The sequence below is a fragment of the Pseudophryne corroboree genome, chromosome 5 (assembly GCF_028390025.1).
Source record: "Pseudophryne corroboree isolate aPseCor3 chromosome 5, aPseCor3.hap2, whole genome shotgun sequence".
Taxonomy (NCBI): domain Eukaryota; kingdom Metazoa; phylum Chordata; class Amphibia; order Anura; family Myobatrachidae; genus Pseudophryne; species Pseudophryne corroboree.
The window spans coordinates 694,836,433-694,848,413 of record NC_086448.1 but is presented as its reverse complement, the minus strand read 5'-3'; positions in this window follow the sequence as shown (position 1 = coordinate 694,848,413).

The window sequence follows — 11,981 nt, the reverse complement described above, 5'->3', positions numbered from 1 at the left end:
GATACATTTTCTAAAGATCAATTTGAAAACGATCTGAAATGATGTTATGCTTCAGGGGCTAAACTGCACATTTACTTACGTCTAAAAAATAATATAAAAAAATGCCCTGTTAGTAAATGGGCCTTTTAGCCCCTGAAAAACCAAATCGATTTAGACTGATTTAAAATCAATTAAAATTAACATTTAGAAAATTTACCCTTTACGGGTATATTCAATTGAAGTCGAAAACTGCCGTCTGTTGAAAAGACGGCAATTTTCGACTTTTTTTAGGTCGGAAGGGGTTCCAACCTATTCAATATTTTCGACAAGTTGAAAAATATGACTTGTCGAAAAGCACGTGGATCGGCAGAATAGCTGCCGATCCACGTGCAGGTTTTGGCCCCCTTTTCGACCATCTCAGTCCGACATCCAAAGATGTCGGACTGAGATGCGGACCCAGAGCAGGAGAGGGGGGAGAGCCGCAGAGAGACGGGGGACTGCCGCCGGCAGCCAGAGGAGATCAGCGCTACAGTAGCGCTGCAGCAGGATGACACACACCCGCGCCGCTCACAGCAGCGTCCACCCGGCTCCAGCAAGCTTGCTGGAGCCGGGTGGACACTGCCGTGAGGTCGGGCAGCTGTGTGACATCCAGCTGCAGCGCTACTGTAGCGCTGATCTCCTCTGGCTGCTGGCGGCTGTCCCCCGCTGGTCTCCCCGCGGCTCGCCCCCCTCTCCTCCTCTGCGTCCCTCATCTTAATTCGACTTGAAAAAGGCGAATTAAGATGAGATTTAAATAGGGGTTGTCGGATCCATTCCGACAAATACATGTCGGAATGGATCCGACTTTAATTGAATATACCCCATAGTGTCTAGTGACAATTTACACTTTACCACTGTAAGCAAAACTTACTTGTCTAGCTTCTTAATTATGGAATTAAAGCTGAGACACCCTTGTCACTTGAGTTTGATCAGGCCATAGATTACACCCCATACTTCCATTTTTAGTGGAAAACAATTTAAAACCAATCTATCCCTAAACATATTTAGCATCTCACAACACTGGTATACTGTAGAGCTAATGGTGCCCATACACTTGTGAGATATCTGGTACAACCCTTCGATTTTGACCACATCGGTGCGATAAACCGCAGGATTGTATGCACATCGAATGTGTCCCCCGATGCGGGCACGATGGTCTAATCTCGCATCTCAAGATATTACGTGCTGCACTTAATATTTATTGGATCGCACGTGCGAACACATGCTGTTTTTACCACATTCGATTTATCGCACTGCGATGTGCGATCTGAGAGTTGTTTAGCTCACTTCCTGGACACTCCCCTCCACCCATTTCTGGTCACCAGATTTCCGGTCGTAAGGGGCATGCGATAAATCGCATGATTGCATGCGCATCGAATGCACAAAAAAAGCACTTTCGATGCGATTTATCGCAATGTGAGCTTCAAGGGAAATCGTCCCGATATCGCATCACATGCAATCGCACAAGTGTATGGCCAGCATTAGATGGATCTCCAGTGGGCTCTAGTGTTTAGACTCCCCACACCTAACCTTTGTCATAGTCTTGGTGACTCGCATAACATATATTCAGTTACCTCTCCTACATTTCCGGATATCTGCACGTGAACTAGCGAGCCTCTACACGCAATGTACATAGGGTAAGAATGTAAAGCAATTTCCGCTTGTGATAAATGAGTGTTTACCGTCTTGTAAAGTGACATGTATCCTATAATGTCTCTAAATTTCTCTTGTGTATAAGATGTAATAATCTATGTATGTGTAAATTTAAATAATGTGTGCGTCCGCATGTTTATGCGTGCCCCTTGTAACATATTGCTTGCACATGACACACTTCTCTCGACTGCTACTGCTATGTTAAATCTTCTTGAGAAGCTTTTGGCATTATTTACATTGCGCTTTTAAGGAATTTTGTATATTTAAGAGAATTGAATTGTCATGCGTGGCTGGGATGCTGTGCTCTTTCAGTAAAAACATTTGCACTAAATGCATGCAACAATAGGCAAACAGTTTGTCATGTTAAGTGGGCTGTCAGATGGTGGACAATGCTGGCCATTTATCGAGAGTGATTCCCAGTCGCTGGGAGTTTTTCTTTTTCATTTGTGCAAGAACAAAACATGGTAAGAAATATGCGAAGAAGAAAAAATGTTCTATTGTTTAGTAGCTGTAAAACAAATCCTGTATCAGGACACTTTTTCCCACTGGGTCTGCTGTTGACATATGGATTTAAGGGGAGCTATGTTTAACCCCATTTACTAGAGTGGAGCTTAGAATTAACCCTTCCATCCCAAGAGAGGATAGGAAAGTGGCCATTGTGCCTATATGTTCTGTACAGACAAATAGTTTAACAAAGATGGCTGCGTGAAATATCAGCATGAAAGTGATTTACAGTAAAGTTATAATTCCAAAATAATAGAAAACAAGGGACACAGACAGCAATGGGGATTTCTGCTTGTGACGTTATGTGACCCATACATCCCTGAATTGCTGTAAATTGGCAAATAGCAGCTTGTTCTGTAGATAAGTGAACTATAATGTCAGTGTAACATTGTGGCTTCTCTCATTAGTGTGCAACTGTCATTAGCAATAAAACACAACGTTGTGATCAGCACCCAAACCCTGCCTCAGGCCAAGTAAACGTCAAGTTCTCTGTGCCAAGTGGGCATATATGCTCAACGGGCTGCCGTGCCCTACAGATAGAGTGTAGCCTGTCAGCACTCAGTAAGTATATACATTGTATATAATACAGACTATCACAGCACAGTGAATAAAGGTATATAATATACATAGATCATGGCATCTTTAATGAAGTAATAAAGCATGATTGCTTAGATTTCAAGGTGTGGCCATTTATGAAGTTGAGTACATTCTTTATGGTAACCATCACATTTCTATGGTTCTGTTGTACTGATAGCCGGACTCATGCACTAGCCTCAGTCCAGGGCCGTAACTAGGTGTGTGCTGAGGGGACACTGCACATAGCGCTGCAAGATAGGGGGCGCTGTTGGCGGCACTTGTCAATTACCTGTTTTGATTACTTTCACTTGCAGTTTACCCCCTTTTTGAAACCCAGCATCTCTTCGCCACCCCTGTCTACCCTGACCCCTTCCGTCCCTAATACCTATACAACAGTCATGAACTCAACTTGAGATTTCTTTGTTATTCAGTCACACTGTCCTTTATTACATTTCAAGATGCTGGCATACCTGGGATTCTAACCCATTGCCTATGGCATTGCAGTCAGACAATCTGTTCATTGAGCTATCTGCCCTTGCATAGAAAGGTAGAGAATTCTAACTATTTGAAGCTTACCTTGTACTTTGTGAAAAAATGATCAGCATTGCGGCTGAGATCTATGTAGTATGTGGCTGCAAGAGATTGGATGTGTAGCTGCACACTACATAGATCTGCTCAATTACAATGCTGATTATTTTTTATATTTTTTTTACAAAATACCAGTAGCTTCATATACTGTAGTGTTCATAGTTTTTATGCAGGATCCAATAGCTCAATGAGTAGGGTGGAATGTAACAGAAACTTGTACTTTTTTTATGGAAACCATCACATTTATATGCTTCTATTGTATCGATAGCCAGACTCGTGATTATAGTTATCATTAATGCAAATTACTGCTCCACATGTGATTCCTCTGTCACACAGGCCTTTTTCCACAGTGGTGCTGTCCATGATCACTCTGGGTACTGGGCTATTCTTAAAGGGGTTTAATGAAGATCATGTATGCAGGGTCGGACTGGCCCACAGGGGAACAGGGGAAACCACTGCCTGTGGGCCCTTCTCCTCCTCTAGTGATCAGGTTCCAGACTATATCTTAGTGCACTTGAATTATGTATTATACATATGTTACATTATACTTCACAAGAATATGGTTTATTATATGTTTACCAAGGGGAACAGAACATGTACTCTGTAATGGCTAGCCAAACCTGGCCACACCCTTAAGCATGGGCCCCTATGAAAGCAACCCCCCCCGGTGGGCTCTTCATGCCTCAGTCCGACACTGCATGTATGTGTAGTCAATACTTAGTCCAGTATGTGAGGTAATAAGGTGCATGAAGAATGCATGGGGAAAGTCAGGGCAAAGAAACTGATACTGAAAAAGACTTCCTGAGTTGTTCATTCTGAGGGAGAAATGTGATTGCCAAATAAAAGAATCATCAGATTGTCATTCCGGCCATAGGCAGCTGCCTTACCTGCCTGCTCTAAGGCCTTGTACAAATGAGGATTATCCAGGTATCAGCCATGTGTAATGCAGATGTACTTAATGTTAGCATCCCCCAAAAATGCAACTTAAAGCACAGGTGCCTAATTCAAGGGCACCAAGTAAGGGGAGGGACAGGAACTAATTACAGGATGAGTCTCCCATATCCAGAATGCTTGGAAACACAAATATTTTGGGTATCAGGGTTTTCCATATGCTGGAATATTTGCATATCATAATGCCGTATCTTGGGTGTGGTACCCAATTCTGAACACGAAATGTATTTATGTTTCACGTACACCTTATACACACAGCCTGAAAGTCATTATATACAGTATTTGTAATTCCTTTGTACAACGAATCATCAGAAAGTAAAGGTGTCACCTTCTTAGCTGTGCTCAAAAAACATGTGGATTTCAGAATATATCAGATATTCGGATATGGGAGACTCACCCTGTACCTAGCCTGGGCATGGGGCCCGCCCAGACGTGGAGGAGTGCCACACTCCTCAATAGATGAACGGCCATGTCCCCGTCTATCACCCAGGACCACAATCTGTCTCAGTGGCTTTGGCATCATTAATAACAGCCCCATTTAGGAACAAGTCCTAATCCTTCCAGCCAGGGCCGGTGCAAGGTCTCTGGGCACCCTAGGCAAATCTTCAACCTACTGCCCCCAATCACCACCAATACCCACTTCCAAGCCGTTCAGATGAAAGTGTGACTTCCTTCCAGAGACATCTATAATTTTGTGACAGGCAGACTCAGTGGCGCTGTGTTACTAAACTAAATATGTCACCGACAAATAATAATGTTGTTAAACGGGGCTTTAAGTGGTCTATTTATCAGGGAGAGATGACTCCTAAATCCAGTGAAATTAGGTGTTTGCTGGTTGCCTTCTGCGCTAGCTTCCTCATGCTAAGCCTGGGAGAGACTGTTCAAAAAATTATCCACGAGTACATGGCCACAATCCTGTAGCTCCTATTGCCATCATGATCAATTTATCATTTCTTATCTATTTATGTAACTATTTTATTTCTCTCTTTTTATTTTTTTTAGAATCAGCACTTTAAGCCCAAGATTGCACTTTCCGTGCAGGCACAAGTGTGACCCAGTGTTACACATGCGCAGTGACCCTAAAATACTGGAGAAATGTCTATACTTACCTTTGCCAGGCTAGCTCTCCGGGGAGCTGAGAATCACTCAGCTACCCCTGCAACATTTTCTTGATAAATAGCAACTAAAGTTTTTTTTTATTACTATTGTATACGGCAATAGAGAATTCCTTTGTTACTTTCTGTTAACTAGACCCATAAGTCTCAAACCTAATCTTACAACTGAGTAAACAAGGTTGTAGCTCTAAGGGTGGGTACACACTAGAACGACGGCCAATTGTCCCGATGGGCAGGCCAAATTCCCTTTGGCAAGGACCATGCGAGATTGGCTGTACACACTACACAATGTAATGAATGATGGAATGATACCATATTCCATCCTTCATTACACTGCACAGCCCCACATATGATATTGTTTGATTGGCCATGCAGCATGTGACCTGCTAGACTAAACAAGGTAAACGATACAGCAAATCATCCCAATATCGTTCTAGTGTGTACGCACCCATTTCTTACTAGATTTTGATGCCCTTTAGTTGAATAAAGTAGGACTAACGGTAACCCCTCTCCTATAACTATGTACAATATTTATGTGCATGTGTTTATAGGAAAACATAAATGAGTATTTTATTCTGATTTAGGACCCTATTCAGTAAGGATTGCAACTTCTGCTCTTTAGCAGAATTTGCAATCCTTTGTCTCGCATGCTGGGGGGTGCCCATCGCAGGGCAAGACCGCCCAGCATGCTAAAAGCCACCCCCCCGTGACCATGCATTAATTGCGATCACGCTGCAATTAGTGCGTGGTTGCAGAAAATAGGGAAGCCTCCTGCCGACGCAGCCAGGCTGCGACAGCTGGATGGCCTCCATTTTTGGATTGTAGCAGCTGCGTGATGTCATGCAGCCCCCCGATCACACCCATGCGATGCCCCCCCGTTCGCGCTGCCACATCCCCGTTTCCCTGCCACCGCCCCCCGCAACATTCCGTCTTCGCCTTGGAAACGGAGCGTTGCCGCCCCCTTCCCACCCCATGAACATCTCTGCCTGTCAATCAGGCAGAGGTGTTCGCCTTTACTGGGGGTCACCCGCAGAAAATGCAGGCTAATGCGCAGGACAGGCCCTGCGCATGCGCCCGCCATGTGAACGCAGAAATTCCGGTTGGATCGCAATGAATGAGGTACATATATCAGTTTTATAATCTCAGCTTTTGCAGTAAGGAACATGAACTAATAAACAGTCACAACACACGTAACTTTCAGCCTCTCCAGTAAGGGGATGTGGGGTTATTTTAAATGTTTCAGTGCCATCAACCACGCTGCATTAATGGAGTTAAAAAAAAAGGAAAACAGCGCTAGATTCAAATTCATGAACACATTTAATATATTGGTGTTAAAAAGATAAGATTAAGATAAAATTAAAATTAAGCTAACAAATCTCACATGAGAATATAGATAATGGGGGTAATTCCAAGTTGATCGCAGCAGGAAATTTTTTAGCAGTTGGGCAAAACCATGTGCACTGCAGGGGGGCCAGATATAACATTTGCAGAGAGAGTTAGATTTGAGTGGGTTATTTTGTTTCTGTGCAGGGTAAATACTGGCTGCTTTATTTTTACATTGCAAATTAGATTGCAGATTGAACACACCACACCTAAATCTAACTCTCTCTGCACATGTTATATCTGCCCCCACCTGCACTGCACATGGTTTTGCCCAATTGCTAACAGAATTCCTGCTGCGATCAACTTGGAATTACCCCCAATGTCCATTGACAAATGGGGAAAAGGAAAAAAATTGACTGTATACTGCTGTCGTTTTTGCAACACCTTATGACCGTGTTCCTGATAGATTAGTCAGATTCACACGAGGACTTAAAGATGTCAAAATGTCCAATGTTACCAGCCTTGTGTTCCTATATGAGGATACATAGCGATGGTGCCTGAAAGCAGCTGAACTCCACGCAATTTTGTTAGATATCCTGGTCCACCGAAGGCTTGGAAGGCTTGGAAATAGAGCCGGATTGGTGAATTACCGGAAAAGTCCTCCAGAATCTTGTAAAGGCAACAATGGAACCACAGGTCTTTCTTGGTGTAGTCGGTGTATGTAGCAGTTGATTTCTCCTGAACCGTTTCGCTGCTCTGGGCAGCTTTGTCAAAGGTGTGCTTAGACTGCCGTGATCCCCTTTATATATATGGTACATCTAAACATGCTTACATCCTATTGGGTGTCACTAAATGAATTAATCAACTTAACACACACTGAAAACATTTTGATGTTAATCTTTAAGAAATAGTTTTGCCTCCTTCATAGTTTAAGATTAACATCAAAATGTTTTTAATGTTTTTAGTGTGTGTTAAGTTGATTAATTCATTTAGTGAATTAGACCGACTACACCAAGAATTTTCCAAGGCTTTTGTGGACCAGGATACCTACCAAAATTGCGTGGAGTTCAGCTGCTTTCAGGCACCATCGCTATGGATCCTCATATAGGAACACAAGGCTGGTAACATTGGACATTTTGACATCTTTAAGTCCTCATGTGTGAATCTGACTAATCTATCAGGAGCACGGTCATAAGGTGTTGCAAAAACAACAGCAGTATATAGTCAATTTTTTTCCTTATCCCCATTTGTCAATGGACATTATCTATATTCTCATGTGAGATGTGTTAGCTTAATTTTAATTTTATCTTAATCTTATCTTTTTAACACCAATATATTAAATGTGTTCAGGAATTTGAATCTAGCGCTGTTTTCCTTTTTTTTTTTACTTCATGTATATGTAGGGAGACTGACTATCTCCCTTACACAGCAGCTAGGAAAACACCCCATTCTAGCGCCCGACAATATACTTTGGTATACCCATTTTTGCACGCTGCATTAATGGGGCTGTTCATTTCTGGACATTCCCTGTGTAATAATTCCTAGCCCCAGATGTGTTGCTATAATGAAGCGCTATGGACTGACTCCTCCAGCAGAGAAAGAGAAATCTCCGGTCCATAAAACTTGGGACTATCTAATATATAAAAATGAGAATTTGTCCTTCTGTCCAGGGGTGTATCTAGGGGTCTGAGCGCCCCTGGCAAAGTAAGGAACTGGCGCCCCCCACCTCCCCCACCCAGGGACACAGAGGGGGGAGTTACAGATAGGCTGAGGTCAGGGACACTGACGGAGAATGACAGGGAGGGTAGGGTGCGGGTAGGGACAATGAGGTGGAGGGCTTACAGGGAGGCTGAGGTCAGGGACACTGAGGGGCAATTACAGGGAGGGTGTGGGCAGGGACACTGAGGGAGAATTACAGGAGTGTGCAAGCAGGGACACTGAGGGGGAATTACAGGAGTGTGTGGGCAGGGACACTGAGGGGGAATTACGAGGAGGGTGCGGGCAGGGACACTGAGGAGGAATTACGGGGAGGGTGCAGGCAGGGAGACTGAATGGGCATAACAAGAAGTGTGCAGGCAGGGACACTGAGGGGGAATTATGGTTAGGGGGCGGGTAGGGACACTGAGAGGGAATTCGGGGAGGGTGCGGGCACGGATACTGAAGGGGAATTATGGGAAGGGTGCGGGCAGGGACACTGAGAGGGAATTACAGGAGTGTATGAGCAGGATTACTGAGGGGGCAGTTACAGGGATGGTGCGGGCAGGGACACTGTGGGGGAATTACAAGGAGGGTGTGGACAGGGACACCGAGGGGATGTAAGTACACATACTTACAGTTAAAAACCCCTCTGTAGCCCTCTCTAGGTGTGATGGCAATACATGTCCCAGCAATCTGGGAACAAACTCTGTGGGGGTCAGGCATCCCTAGCACCCCTAGGGGTGGGACAGCAGCACAGATTATTTCAGGAGACAGCATAACTCCTGAATGCCAGGACCAATTTACAACAAACTTGGTACACATATGACTTACAAGCTGGGAACAAACACTGTGGGTGTAAGACACCACTAGCACCCCTAGGGGTGGGCCAGCAGCACAGACTATATCAGGACATGTATGATATGTCAGTGATGACAGGACTCCATGTGACAGGGCCAGTAACATAATGAAAACAGAAATTATTCCCCCTCACAGCGCTGGTAATCAGCTGCTCAACTCCAATCCCAGGTATACACCAACACCTGTAGTTAACACTGCACAAAAAAGAGATTTGGAGAGGAGTGTACAGCGCTGAAAAACCCTTAAAATCCGGATAGTGGCCCTCATTCCGAGTTGATCGGTCGGTATTTTTCATCGCATCGCAATGAAAATCCGCTTAGTACGCATGCGCAATATTCGCACTGCGACTGCGCCAAGTAATTTAACAATGAAGATAGTATTTTTACTCACGGCTTTTTCATCGCTCCGGCGATCGTAATGTGATTGACAGGAAATGGGTGTTACTGGGCGGAAACACGGCGTTTTAGGGGCGTGTGGATGAAAACGCTACCGTTTCCGGAAAAAACGCAGGAGTGGCTGGAGAAACGGAGGAGTGTCTGGGCGAACGCTGGGTGTGTTTGTGACGTCAAACCAGGAACGACAAGCACTGAACTGATCGCACAGGCAGAGTAAGTCTGAAGCTACTCTGAAACTGCTAAGTAGTTTGTAATCGCAATATTGCGAATACATCGGTCGCAATTTTAAGAAGCTAAGATACACTCCCAGTAGGCGTAGGCTTAGCGTGTGTAACTCTGCTAAATTCGCCTTGCGACCGATCAACTCGGAATGAGGGCCAGTGTCTATATATAAAACACAAAAAGGATTATTCTATCCTTTGTACATAAAAATGGGCAGTAATACAAGCTCTAACAAATAGCTTAGTGGATAATTAGTGAAAAAGCATATGATATAGAGAGCATTAATTAGAGCAGTTGGTAATCGTTATGCAAACTTCTATCCTTTGTACATAAAAATGGGCAGTAATACAAGCTCTAATAAATAGCTTAGTGGATAATTAGTGAAAAAGCATATGATATAGAGAGCATTAATTAGAGCAGTTGGTAATCGTTATGCAAACTTGATATCCAGCTGATTGTCAGTAGTGAGATCGGTTTAAACAGAATCTCTGTTTTTTGCTGTGCTCACTGTGAAACTGACACTCACTTTAAAAAAACCAATACCGTTCACTGAAAGGTATCTTTGTATTCCTTAATCCCATCTGGTGTCATCAGGATTCAGGACTCCAACAGACCAATCACAAATGGATAAAAAGAAGTACCCCTTAGGGAATTTATTCACAAAGACGTAACAAATTTTTCTTTAAAAAAGAAGGAGAACACGGAACGCATACCCGCTCCCAGACAGAGGCTGTGCTTCACCACTGAGATGTCCGGAATATCTCAGTCCGCTGTAACGGCAAACAGCCTCAGGCGTGCGGGTAAGTTGCGGCTCTCTCCTGGATCAGCTCCCACGTCACTACAGCATCAACCGGTTTCGGGGGTCCGCCCCCTTTCTCAAGATACACTGTAGTAGATCCGGATCTTCCTTATATGCTCTTAATTGGGTTCTGATTGGATCATTCTCAATGAGGTCATTGTAGGCGGATAGTTTTAAATTCAATCACACACCCATTCAGACCATTATATGTTTCACTATTACATTGACATTCGTCTACATATTCAGCAAATACAATATACATGGTAATTGGCACAATAGTAAATAAATAATAAAAAGCATATGTTTAATTAACAATAAATACTAAAAAAACATACAATAAAAACTATGCTTGCATTTCATTCCCATTCATACTATTCCTCCATGAATGGGCTCCATATGCATAGGGGAAGAGAAAAGGAAAAAGGAGACAATTATTAGTGATGGTCATTATAAAAACCATTTGGTCTCAAAGTCTTTATTAAGGCCATCAGGTAACAAGGTTCTCATCTCAAAAATCGTTTGCATTTCCAACTTTGCAAGTCTGACAGATCTATCACTAGTCCTCCAGTTGCATCTTGCAATTTTTATCCCTGCAAACATTTTGATATATTTTGGGTCGCAATTATGTGCGGTCTTAAAATGCATTGACACATTGTGGTTTTCATAGCCCCGTCTGATGTTCCTGACATGTTCTGTCAGCCTATCTTTTAGTGGGCGTGTCGTTCGGCCGATGTATTGCTTGTTGCACTGACATTCTAACAAATAAATTACATATTTGCTATTACATGTAATAAAGGTGTCAATCCTCTCTCTCTTGTTATTACTGCTTGATGTTACTTCTACAATCTTTCTTTCTGTTTTGCAGGCTTTGCACATTGCACATTCCCCACATCTATGAAAACCCTTAGTTATAATTGGCATACTGGGCTTAGGGGTTTCTATAGCGCTATTCACTAAAATATCTTTAAGATTGTCCGCTCTTCTATATATAAAACGAGGGGTTTCGGCGATGTACTCCTTTAGACCGGAGTCCGCCTGAAGTATTCCCCAGTGTCTTTTTATAATACTCTCCATCTCTCTATGATGATTAGTGTATTTGGATATAAAGGGTACTCCATATTTCTTATCTGGTATATCCCTTCTTGTATTCTTTAAGATGGCGTCCCTATCCAAATCCCTACATCTACTGATGGTCTTATCCAGAGCCATTTCTTTATATTCTTTGCTGACAAAATGATGTTTCATTCCGACAGCCTGTTGGTCAAAAACATTAACATCTGT